This window comes from Astatotilapia calliptera, chromosome 19, assembly GCF_964374335.1.
Source record: "Astatotilapia calliptera chromosome 19, fAstCal68.1, whole genome shotgun sequence".
Lineage (NCBI taxonomy): Eukaryota > Metazoa > Chordata > Actinopteri > Cichliformes > Cichlidae > Astatotilapia > Astatotilapia calliptera.
The window spans coordinates 10,609,435-10,623,076 of NC_137440.1; positions in this window are offsets into that span (position 1 = coordinate 10,609,435).

Genomic DNA, 13,642 nt, shown 5'->3' on the forward strand with positions numbered 1-13,642 from the left:
GGATCGTCCATGTGTGCACATGTATAAGATATCTTGAGTCTGAGTTCCTTTGCCTTCTACAATTTTCTCTTCACATCAGGTCTCAGAACACAAGGTACCAGAGAGAAAATCTTCCTGCAGGTGGCGGTGTTGTCATGTCCCACCCGAATTGATTTCCAAATACGTCATCAACGTGTGACAGTGGGAGAGCGTAAGGTCATTGACCTCACCGGAGTTTTACCGCGGTTCAGGCTCCTAACGACACAAGGTAAGTTTAACTTTTGTTCATATTTTTGCCACAGTTGTGTTATATTAAGTTGCGGTTATGTTGTGAAAGTTACATATCAGAGAAGGAAAGCTAGTTTTGTACGAAACCAAATCAGTACTATTTTTGTCTGGCTAATTCATTCTAGCTAGCGACAGTGGTGAAATGTGATTTTTTTTGTTTTTTTATTCGGAGATGTTTCTGTTTTATTAGGAGACTGTCTCACCCCAACATCATCAGACTCATGGCAGTTGCCCGCACTGAGTCCTGCTTTTTGTTGGCAGCTGAATACATTCATGGCGCAACCCTGCAGCAAGTGCTTCACACAGACAGCTGCTACTCTAATAGTCTGTGTTGTTGAAGGATTCGGCACTTCTTATGTTTTTTTTTTTTTAATCCATTTTTAGACAGCAATGAGATCGGCTACACACTCCACAGAAGCCCAGAGTTACTGTTAATATCAAAAATATAATGCTGTTCTTTGAGATTTTAACATTTAAGACTGTGAGTGTAATGGATCTAAAACTGTTTAAATCTCTTCAGCCTGGTAACAAGGAAACTTTAAAAACAGCAGCGAACGTTTCAGTAGTGTAGTCTAATTTGTTCTTTTTATTTAATAATAATCCATATTATGTATAACAGCTACATTCACCCTGGAGAGAAACTAGTGAGGGAGACCATCAGGACCAAGCTGGGTTTCTGGGTCCAGAGGTTTGGAGAAACTTCTTCCCTTTCTTTCATCACATCTGTCCTGTGCCAGAAGTTCTGTTGACCCACTGAAAGAGGCATCATTTAAGAAACACCAGGAACACTGAAGCTCATCGCATTGATCAAGCAGGACTCGTGATCTTCACCAGCAGCTCCCTCACAGGGAAATCTTCAGCACTCCTCTGTAGGCCCGCCCCAGAAGATGGATAAACCCAGCATTTCATGAACACTGTGATGGAGACCTTTGGTTTGTGTAATGTTATAAATACTCAGATACTCCCCAGAGGCTCCGGACTTTTACATAAAGATATTATATTCAGTCCTGTAGAAAGTTATATATTTAAAAAGATATGATCCTCTCTGGTTACTCTGGTATGAATAACTCTGAATCATTTTATGGTAAAAAACACACTATCTGCAAAAAACTGAAAACTGACCTTTGACCTTCATCGGGTTTTATTTAATTGTGTTAGAGAAACTCAAACGTGCTCTTTATACAGCTGAGTACATCAAGTGTTTAAATCAGAAGCTGTGCAGGTCTGAGATAAAAACTGAGGTCCTATTAATGCTGATATATAGTGACACAGTTACATGAGTGATTAATCCTTTTGTTTTTTTGTCTTTAACTTTATCAATAAAATAGCTGCAGCTTTCATTACAGCACATGTGGTACTTTAACCTTTGTATTGTTTTCATCAGTTCATTTTGCAGTTAACATGTGAACATGTTGGATGATCTGTCTGCTGTCACTGGGTGGTGCTGAGGTCTGAATCTGAGGGCAGCTCCTGTAATCAGAAAGAGAACAGAACCATCAAACTCAAATATAAATTTTATCCCTCAAAATTGAAATAAAGCTGATTCTTCTGTCCTCACACACTCAGGATCTGAAGTTGTTCTCTTACATTTTTTTCAGTATTACAGTACACTACAGTACTTTAATCCATAGTTCCTGATTAATGAGGAGCTACAAGGTACAAGCTTTTTTTTTTTAAGTTGTCTTTACAGATGTGGCAAGTAGGGTTGCCAATTCCCTGAAAAATAAATAAGGGACACCTCGTGGCCAGGGCCGGGCGACCCAGTTGTCTTCACCCTTCCCAGTGTGGTGAATTTTCTAGCTCTTTTTTTGTGTGTGAAATTATTTTTTTAACCATTTGACTTGAAGTTGATTTAAGTAGATGCATATTCTATTCTTTGTGATATGAACACATGTGAAACAAATGATCATTTAGCCATTTATTTTTAGCTCAAAATGATAACATTAACACAATAAAACAGGTATCTTTCTTAAACAGAAGCCTGTCATGCTTAACTTTTGAGAATATAAGTAAATCTTTCTTTAAAAGAACTCTGTCCTGCTTAACTTAAAATAATAGAAAACAATAGAAAGAAAAATATTCTTGTAACAGTGCACATTTAGTGCATTTAGTACAATTAGCTTCAGTTGAGGTATTATTTCAGCTTTTCTAATGCTAATCAGCTGCTCCTGTTTGTAAACCCGCTTGTTCCCATGATTACGCATCATAACTCATCGTCATTATTCATCTATGTATTACTTTATGTATTAGTCATCTATTTGTTGTAATCATCTATCCTTGCAGTTGTTTATTACACAAAATAAGTTATATTATCACACTTCTGGCCACATAGCGCTGATATTCATTGCACATACCCATATTAACTTTTTCCAGCCAGGTGTTTTCCTTTTCCCATTCTTCCCTTTCTCTGAGGGGAACAAACATTGCTGCTCTAACGCTGGGCTCACACTGTGCGGTTTTAGGCCCATTTTGAGCCGATTTTTGAGTGATCGGACCAATTTTGGCCTTCATCGTGCATCGTGTAGTATACGGGGTAACGAGAAGTGATTAACACCTCACGACCAGCTCCCGATCATCAATCGCTCGTGAGGGTGTCACCACAGGCGCTCACACTGCTCACGCGCAAACACGTAAACGTCGGTGAAAAAGACGGTGCAGCACGGCAGTGCAGCCTGTGATCTGGACACAAGCGACGGAGGCACAACTTGTAGAACTTTGGAAAGCTCATCCGAGCCTTTTCGATGTGGCATCACAAAATGATCATGACCACAACAACCGTGAAAATAGTTGGATTTACATTGCTGCTCAATCACAGCTGCCTGATCAATGTTTTTCATTAGCAATTTAGCAAAAGTTGATGGTGGTGGTGTGTCTGTGTGAGTGAGTGACAGAGAGAGCGAGAGAGAGAGCGACAGATTTTCTGTTATAACCTTGATTTTATGGACGCACAGTGTGAGCACTCAGGTCGCATCAGAGCATCGGGCGGTATAGTGTGAGACCCTGCATCGTGACCTACCAACTTCTAACCCCTGCGAGTCAATCGTGCAGTTTGAGCAGGAGCTGAATAACGCGACTGAAAAAATCGCACAGTGTCTGCCCAGCTTTAGGTGTACTGTCATCCGAGACTTGCACCGCAGTGTCGGCGTTTGTTTCCCTGTTGGCCATGCTTCTTGTTGTGGTCATCTGTTGTCTTCCGGTATTTTCTCTGTAAGCGACCTTTCCTCGACCAATGAGATAAGCGGTAATCTGAATTGTTATACTCGAATTGTCATAAGTGTGCTGTCAGCTCATTGGTCACAAAGCAGGAGAGGGGCTGGGAATTATGTTTTCAAACAAAGTGTTAATACCATTAAAAGTTATAGACTACTTTTGATTCTCACTGTATTACGGGACAAAGTGTGTCCCTTATTAGCTCAATACGGGACGTGTACTTTTGTTTCTAAATACAGGACGATTCCGTATTTTAAGGGACGGTTGGCAACCCTAGTGGCAAGAGACTGAAAACATGCTGTTGTTTGCACATATTTAATAATCAGCTCTGCACAGGAGCTGAAGCAAGATGCAGCCTGTTGCTTTTACAGTATAATACTTGTAATAAAAGTACAGTAATTAGTGACTGAGTAGCCCAGAACATTTCTCTTGATTTCTTTAGTCGGTGTAAATTCATTCACCTGCACAGATTAGCTAAACGAACCCTGACAGCCGAGTCCTCATCTTAGCTAGCTAGGTCTCAGGAGCTAGCTAAGGACTGTAGTTACGGATTAGCTTACAAACACGTTTAACTTACCGAAAAAGTGCAGCAGGGCCTCGGGTCCTTCTGTCGGGTAGTCCAGTTTACTGAAGAACACCTCAGGCTGTCAGGTTAAAACACTCAGTCATGTTTTCGTAGCGTAAACGCTGGCCCTCCTCTCAGAGCCTACGCTCTATCTGCTATTCCCGAACAGAGATACGCAAGTTTCTCCGTGACTGCAGCTGCCAGTCAAAGCTGTTATGATGACGTTTCACCCCAATTTAACATCACCGTGGTAGGAATTAGAATCAAATTTATGGGAGAGGAGACCCCTTGAACATCAATCAGCGTGATGAGAACTATTGATAACAAAAGAAAGAATCTTTGGAAAAAAATTATCTGAGGAGAATAAATTTATTTTAGTCTGACCCCGATCCCGTCCGCTAACATGGAGGAGGCGGGTTTTATGACGTATACTGCAGCCAGACACCAGGGGGCGATAGAGACGTTTTGGCTTCATTTTTGGGGAGCTGTCGTGTCGTCCATCTTTTATACAGTCATTGGGTGGGACATGACAACACCGCCACCTGCAGGCAGATTTTCTCTCTGTCTGGTACATTGTGTTCTGATACCTGACAACTCTTTTTTTGAGAACTGAGACCTGACAATTTTTTGTCTGATACCTGACAATTTTTTTTCTTGAGAACTGACGATGTCCTAAAATGTACACCGTAAACATGGCATTTAATCTGTTATTAGACCAAATAGCTTCTCTCAAAATGTAAAATAACCCACCCATCACACTCTAGATCAGGCGTCTCAAAGTCCAGTCCTGGAGGGCTGGTGTCCTGAAACTTTTGAGTGTGTCCCTGCTGCAACACACCTGAATACAATTAGGTCATTAGCAAGAGTATGCTGAAGTGCAACCCCTAACCCTTCTCAAGTAAATGTAAGTGTTTGGAAAAAAAATACTTCTAACAGTACTTTCATTACACCATGTTCATTCAGTCATCAGCTGCTGTAACATGAATCAAATGCATGATTTGTCACCTCAGCATGCGGACAGGTTCTACTGAGTCTTGCTAATGACATACTAAAAAAAGTGTGTGTGTTAGTCACCATAGGGAAATAGTTCCTCTGCATTTAACCCATTCACCCAGTGAAGCAGTGGGCAGCCACCAATGCAGCGCCCGGGGAGCAGTGTGTAGGGACGGTACCTTGCTCAGGGGTACCGCAGGGTAGCCGTTCAGTGGAGTCGAACCCCCGACCTTCCGATCATGGGGCCACCACTCTACCTACTGAGCTATCCCTGCCCTTGTGTTGCAACAGGGACACTGAAAAGTTTCAGGACAGCTGCCCTCACAGATTGGACTTTGAGACCCCTGATGTAGATCTTGTTTTAACATATGGCATAGAAACTGAACATTTAACAGCGTTTCCTGAAAACTCTCTCCTGTCTGATCATTTGATAACATTTAAATTTACAATAATTGATTACACATGACAATAAAGAGCAGAGCAGCTACCGAAATTCTACTCTCACAGAGGCTGACTATGTTGTTAGTAATTTCACTTCTTCACTGCGTGTGACTGACTCCTCTAACAAAGAGCCTCAAACCAGAAGTACTGGAATCCCTGGTATAACTTGCAAACATGCACCTGGAGAGGAAAAGGTGTGTCACAAATTTAGAAGATCATCATTTAGCAACAAGAGTTTGCTGCTTTTATAAGAAAGCCCTCCACAAAGCCAGAACATCTTACTATTCATCACTGATTGAAGAAAATAAGAACAACCCCAGGTTTCTCTTCAGCACTGTAGCCAGGCTGACAAACAGTCAGAGCTCTGTTGAGCCAACCATCCCTTTAACGTTAACTAGTAATGACTTCATGAACTTCTTCACAAATAAAATTTTACCAATTAGAAAAAAAATGCCAGTGATGGGTAATAAGGCATTACAATGATGAGTAATTTTAATACTTAACGACAGTCTGAGTAATTATATTGTGAGTTGCTATGTGGGTTTTTCACATCCTATTTATTCAGCCTGGTCTGTAAAGAGAGATTAGAATGTTTTTTCCAATTTAGATAATAAGATCCCAAGCAGTGATTTAATCTAATCCTTGTGTGTCTTTGTGTGGGAAGCACTACCCCACAAACTGAGGAACACAGAACCATCATTTTGAATTTGGTGATACAATATAAGCTATATAAGTCTATTTGAAATGATCGTAGCAACTAGATGAAATAAAAACAAAAATAAACTGCAGTAGAACTTTTCTTTGCAGCAAATACAAAAGCATTACTCACTCAAGTGTCTCCTTCCTAATGAGATGACAGCTCAGACGACTCTTTCCTGTAAACTAAAATGGTCACAGGAAGAAGATACCTTTCACAGATAAATGAACTCTTTTTTTCTGGAACTTAGTTTTAAGCCAGTGACAGTTTTAGCTTCCAGCTGTAATAAACAGTCGAGTTTAAACCTAAGATTGTTCTCTATTCTTGTTTTTAGGGTGGAGTACAGGTTCTACCTGAATTGCTACCTTAAACTTTTAAAAAGGAGGCGGAGCTGCTGCTGTTTCTGTCTCTTTGCTTTTGGTTTTAAAGTCATAAGATTTGAAATCACAAATGTAGCTCTAATTTAATATTTTTAATGATAGATAAACTGTTAGCAATTATGATATTTCTTCACTTTGGAGAGGCTTGAATTCAGTCAGTACAATTTGAACATGGAGCTCTAATAGACAGTGAGTCTGAAAATTCTTTGACTTTCATAACAGGAGTGTCATGTTTTTCCACAGAGCTGGAGTTTTCCCCCTCTGGGCGAAGTCGTTTCGGACTACCTTCTGTCCGCAGCTGGTGGTAATTTGTTTACCAGCTGTGACGTCTGACCCCAACACACGCACACACACACCGTGGTTATGGTAACACACACTTCTTTGTTATAACTGTGGTTTCGGCTTAACACATGGGACACAGACACTCCCGACGCAGTAGTCGCTCTGCCACTTCCTCGACACCTCGCCTCCGCACCGCCCCGGGAGCGCACTGTGCCACCGCTCCTCTGCAGCGGGCCAGAGACCACACCCGTATTTAAGACTGGTGGTATTTAGGTATTTAGGTATTTATTTTTAGGTATTTATTAGTGTGAATGCTTGAAAAGTATTGTTCTTCTAATCTTTATTCTATTTTATTGTGTGGATGCTTTAAGCATCCACACTATTGAGTTCCTGTTTCTCTTTATTCTTTATACTTTATTGTGTGGATGCTTAAGCATCCACACTATTGAGTTCCTGTTTCTCTTTATTAGTGTGAATGCTTGAAAAGCATTGTTCTTCTAATCTTTATTATTAGTGTGAATGCTTGAAAAGCATTCACAGTATTGTTCTTCTAATCTTTATTATTGTGTGGATGCCTTAATAGGCAGTTCCTGTTTCTCTTTATTGTGTGGATGCTTTAAGCATCCACACTATTGAGTTCCTGTTTCTCTTTATTCTTTATTATTCTTAGGACTTCCGTACACTTTTCGCCGTGGAACTACTTCCACAATTTTTGTGCTATTTTCACCGTTCAAACTTTAAACTATTCAGCTATTTTTGCTAATGCCGGCTATGACTTTTGCTATTTTTAACTATTATACTTTTTAAAATATTCCACTTTTTTCCTTTAATTTGTCCCATTGAAATGAATGGGAAACTTCAGCAATTCTGCTAAAATTTGCTTGTTTTTGAAACTTAACTACTTCCTCATATTTTCACCTAGAACAACCATTCAAACTTTAAAATGTTCACAAATTATTGGGCTATTCAGGTATGATTCAGCTTTTTCAAATCTTTTACTGTTTTACTTTTATGCCTCTTAAAGTTTTGAGTTGCAAAATTGTGATTTTTCACAAAATACATGCGTTGTTATGGTTGCTATGCTCTTGGCTTCCAGTGTGACACTGAAGCTTTTGCAGTCTTCTCTTCATGTCCGAACAACTGTTTGCTACTTGCTCAATTTTCACTCAACTTCCACAAATTATACATCAAAACGTAGGTATTTTTGCTGGCTTTCAGGAAATGTCACTATCATTGTTGTGGGATTTATAGAATTTTCGCAAATCTCCTCAGACCAACACAATGTCAGAAAACTCTCCATATAAAGTGAATGGAGAGCTTGTTCAAAATCACCGCTGGATTTCTGTAATGAGAGGCATATTCGAATCGTCATATCTCCTTAACGAAGTTGAGTTAAGACATGAGGCTTGTCCCCGAATATCTTCAGACACCCCTGACGCTCACAATTCAAGAATTTCTTTCTCACCTATTACCGTTCTGAAATGAGTTGGACTTGTTTGAGGGTAGGAAATTCGTCCTTCGCTCAGATTTCTTCAGATTTCAAACTGTGGAAATGAACCACTTTTTTCTCTCGTCATAACTTTTTGTTGGATTTCCACAGAGACCTGAAAATTTCCATGATTGTTCACCAAAGCCTGCTGTCTCTTACGGTGAAAGAATGATATCGATACTCCAAATAGATTTCAAGTCACAAAGCGTTGTTTGAGGGCAAGTCAAGGCAGTTTTTGCTTCGCTCTACTCAGTTATGGTGCATTAGAAGTCAAATATCTTTAATAATTCATATTTTAATGATAAATTGTAAACACTGGAAGATTCCCCCATCTCTTCTGAACAAAACGGTGTAAGAATGACCGCTCTAGCCCCTACGGTTTGGAAATTATGGTCATTTGTTTGAGGGGAGTCCTCACTATGAGAAATAGGCTGCAATAATCCTGTGCCTCTCTGTGCTGCGTGTGTAAAAAGAGGCACATGTTTTGGCGGGAAAAAGTACACAGGCTCTCTGATTGGTGGATTCAAATTCAGCAGCTCCCAGGCTGACCTAGAAACTTACTTCTCTCTCCCTGTGTGTGTGTGTGTGTGTGTGTGTGTGTGTGTGTGTGTGTGTGTGTGTGTGTGTGTGTGAGTGACAGGGAGAGAGAGAGAGAGAGAGAGAGAGAGAGAGAGAGAGAGAGAGAAAGCCTTTTAATGGGATGATCTCATTGTAAGATACAAATTCAATATATTTAGACTGGTTGACTGAATTGGATCTTGTGTGTGTCTCTCTGTGCATGTGTGTTTCCTCATGTGTACATATTTGTAATTGTGTGGCTGTCATAAATTTTTTTGCAGATTTTTGTCATTTAACAAGTATATTTGAGGGAACCTCAGCATGTTCAGCATTTTTTCAGCTGTCCATTTTGCTTTTCCAATTTTTCTGTTTAACTTATTACTATTGTGCTAAATCATACTATTTCTGCTATTTTATAAGATTTGTGCTTAATATACTATTTCTGCTTTTATAGGATTTGTGCTTAATATAGTATTTCTGCTAAATGTAGTATTTATGCTTAATCATACTATTTCTGCTTTTCATAGGATTTGTGCTTAATATAGTATTTCTGCTAAATTTAGTATTTCTGATTAATTATAGTTTTTCTACTAAATCATAGTACAGTATTTCTGCTTTTTATGGGATTTGTGCTAAAACAAAGTATTTCTACTAAATGTAGAATTTATGCTTAATCATACCATTTCTGCTTTTTATAGGATTTGTGCTTAATATAGTATTTCTGCTAAATTATAGTATTTCTGCCAAATTATAATATTTGTGCTAAAACATAGTCTTAATTTAAAATTACAATATTCATAGTTCATCACAGTGTCTCTGGTAAATCACAATATTTCTGCTCTGTTGTACTATTTTTCTAAATCATAGTGTTTCTGTAATGTTTAAGTATTTTTGGCTAAATATATTCTTTCTGTTATCTTATACTATTTCTCCTAAATTCTTGTATTTTTGAGAAGTTATCATGTTTCTGGTAAGTTACAATATTTCTGCTAAATTCTGCTATGCTATTGTATTTCTGCCAAGTATTGTGTTTCCTCTAAGATATTGCAGTTCTGCTAAGTTATTCCATTTTAGCAAACTTCTTTTGCTTCTGCAAAGTTTTTACAATTTCTGCAACTTTTCAGCTTTTTCAGCTACTTTTTGCATACAGCTTCAGCTTTAAGCATCCACACTGCATTTTCGCAGGAAATGCAAATTTTTCTAGTTGTGTGGATGCTTTAAGCATCCACACTATTGAGTTCCTGTTTCTCTTTATTGTGTGGATGCTTTAAGCATCCACACTATTGAGTTCCTGTTTCTCTTTATTGTGTGGATGCTTTAAGCATCCACACTATTGAGTTCCTGTTTCTCTTTATTGTGTGGATGCTTTAAGCATCCACACTATTGAGTTCCTGTTTCTCTTTATTCTTTATTATTATTATTATTATTATTATTCTTAGGACTTCCGTACACTTTTCGCCGTTAAACTACTTCCACAATTTTCAGCCGATTTTCACCGTTCAAATTTTAAACTATTCAGCTATTTTTGCTCTTTCCGGCTATGACTTTTGCTATTTTTAACTATTATACTTTTTAAAATATTCCACTTTTTTCCTTTAATTTGTCCCATTGAAATGAATGGGAAACTTCTGCAATTCTGCTAAATTTTGCTTGTTTTTGAAACTTAACTACTTCCTCATATTTTCACCTAGAACAACCATTCAAACTTTAAAATGTTCACAAATTATTGGGCTATTCATGTATTATTCAGCTTTTTCAAATCTTATACCGTTTTACTTTTATGCCTCTTAAAGTTTTGAGTTTCATTTTTTTGATTTTTCACAAAATACATGTGTTGTTATGGTTGCTATGCTCTTGGCTTCCAGTGTGCCACTGAAGGTTTTGCAATTTTCACTTCATGTCCGAACAACTTCCTGCTACTTGCTCAATTTTCACTCAACTTCCACAAATTATACATCAAAACGTAGGTATTTTTGCTGGCTTTCAGAAAATGTCACTATCATTGTTGTGGGATTTATAGAATTTTTGCAAATCTCCTCAGACCAACACAAGGTCTCAAAACTCTCCATATAAAGTCAATGGAGAGCTTGTTCAAAATCATCGCTGGATTTCTGTAATGAGAGGCATATTCGAATCGTCATATCTCCTTAACGAAGCGACTTTAAGACATGAGGCTTGTCCCCGAATAGCTTCAGACACCCCTGACGCTCACAATTCAAGAATTTCTTTCTCACCTATTACCGTTCTGAAATGAGTTGGACTTGTTTGAGGGTAGGAAATTCGTCCTTCGCTCAGATTTCTTCAGATTTAAAACTGTGGAAATGAACCACTTTTTTCTCTCGTCATAACTTTTTTTTGGATTTCCACAGAGACCTGAAAATTTCCATGACTGTTCACCAAAGCCTGCTGTCTCTTACGGTGAAAGAATGATATCGATACTCCAAATAGATTTCAAGTTACAAAGCGTTGTTTGAGGGCAAGTCAAGGCAGTTTTTGCTTCGCTCTACTCAGTTATGGTGCATTAGAAGTCAAATATCTTTAATAATTCATATTTTAATGATAAATTGTAAACACTGGAAGATTCCCCCATCTCTTCTGAACAAAACGGTGTAAGAATGACCGTTCTAGCCCCTACGGTTAGGAAATTATGGTCATTTGTTTGAGGGGAGTCGTCACTATGAGAAATAGACTGCAATAATCCTGTGCCTCTCTCTGCTGCGTGTGTAAAAAGATGCACCTTTTTTGGCGGGAAAACGTAAACAGCCACTCTGATTGGTGGATTTAAATTCGGCAGCTCTCTCCCTCTGTGTCTGTCTGTGTGTGTGTGTGTGTGTGTGTGTGTGTGTGTGTGTGTGTGTGTGTGTGTGTGTGTTTAGTGGGAGAGAGAGAACCCTGCCCTTATTTGGCAGCATGTCATTGTAGGATTTAAATTGAATATAGTTAGACTGATTGACTGGATTAGAGCCTGTGTCTGTGTGTCCCTCTCTGCATTTCTGTTTCAATATGCCTCCATATTTGTAATTTTGTAAGTTATTGCTATTCTGCTAAATCATAGTATTTCTGGTACTTTTTGGTACTTGTGCTAAATACAGTATTTCTGCTAAATTATAGTATTTCTGCTTTATTATACTATTTGTGCTAAAACATAGTATTTCTACTAAATGTAGTATTTCTGCTTTTTATACTATTTGTGCTAAATTATAATATTTCTGCTTTTTATACTATTTGTGCTAAATTATAATATTTCTGCTTTTTATACTATTTGTGCTAAATTATAATATTTCTGCTTTTTATACTATTTGTGCTAAGACATAGTATTTCTACTAAATGTAGTATTTATGCTTAATCATACTATTTCTGCTTTTTATAGGATTTGTGCCTAATATAGTATTTCTGCTTTTTATAGGATTTGTGCTTAATATAGCATTTCTGCTAAATTATAGTATTTCTGCTTTTTATAGTATTTGTGCTAAAACATAGTATTTCTACTAAATGTAGTATTTATGCTTAATCATAGTATTTCTATATATTTCTGCCAGGTCCCCAGGCAGCCAATCCTCTGTGAGGACTTAGACATTCAAATTTTCAAATCAGGGCCTGCACAGTTTCCCAGTCAATCATATATGTGTCCTGAGGCATTCAAATTTGCATATTGGGGCCTTCATGGCTTCTAAGCCAGCCAATCATATCTGAGGGCTGAGGAATTCAAATCCACAAATCAGGGCCTGCACAGCTTCCCAGCCAGCCAATCATGTATGTGGGCTCCAGGTATTCAAATTTGCATATTGGGGAATTCGTGGCTTCTAAGTCAACAAGTCATCCATGTCATATATCTCTAAAAATTCATATTTTAATGATAAATTGTCAACACTTGAAGATTCCCCCATCTCTTCTGAACAAAACGGTGTAAGAATGACCGCTCTAGCCCCTATGGTTAGGAAATTATGGTCATTTGTTTGAGGGGAATCCTCACTATGTGAAATAAACTGAAAGAAGCAGGTCTATGTCTCTGTGCTGCGTGTGTAAAAAGATGCACCTGTTTTGGCGGGAAAACGTAAACAGGCTCTCTGATTGGTGGATTCAAATTCAGCAGCTCCCAGGCTGACCTAGAAACTTACTTCTCTCTCCCTGTGTGTGTGTGTGTGTGTGTGTGTGTGTGTGTGTGTGTGTGTGTGTGTGTGACAGAGAGAGAGAGAGAGAGAGAGAGAGAGAGAGAGAGAGAGAGAGAGAGAGAGGCTTTTAATGGGATGATCTCATTCTAAGATTTAAATTCAATATATTTAGACTGGTTGACTGAATTGGATCTTGTGTGTGGGTCTCTCTGTGCATGTGTGTTTCCTCATGTGTACATATTTGTGATTGTGTGGCTGTAATAATTTTTTTTGCAGATTTTTGTCATTTAACAAGTATATTTGAGGGACCCTCAGCATGTTCAGCATTTTTTCAGCTGTCCATTTTGCTTTTCCAATTTTTCTGTTTAACTTATTACTATTGTGCTAAATCACACTATTTCTGCTATTTTATAAGATTTGTGCTTAATATACTATTTCTGCTTTTATAGGATTTGTGCTTAATATAGTATTTCTGCTAAATGTAGTATTTATGCTTAATCATACTATTTCTGCTTTTCATAGTATTTGTGCTTAATATAGTATTTCTGCTAAATTTAGTATTTCTGATTAATTATAGTTTTTCTACTAAATCATAGTACAGTATTTCTGCTTTTTATGGGATTTGTGCTAAAACAAAGTATTTCTACT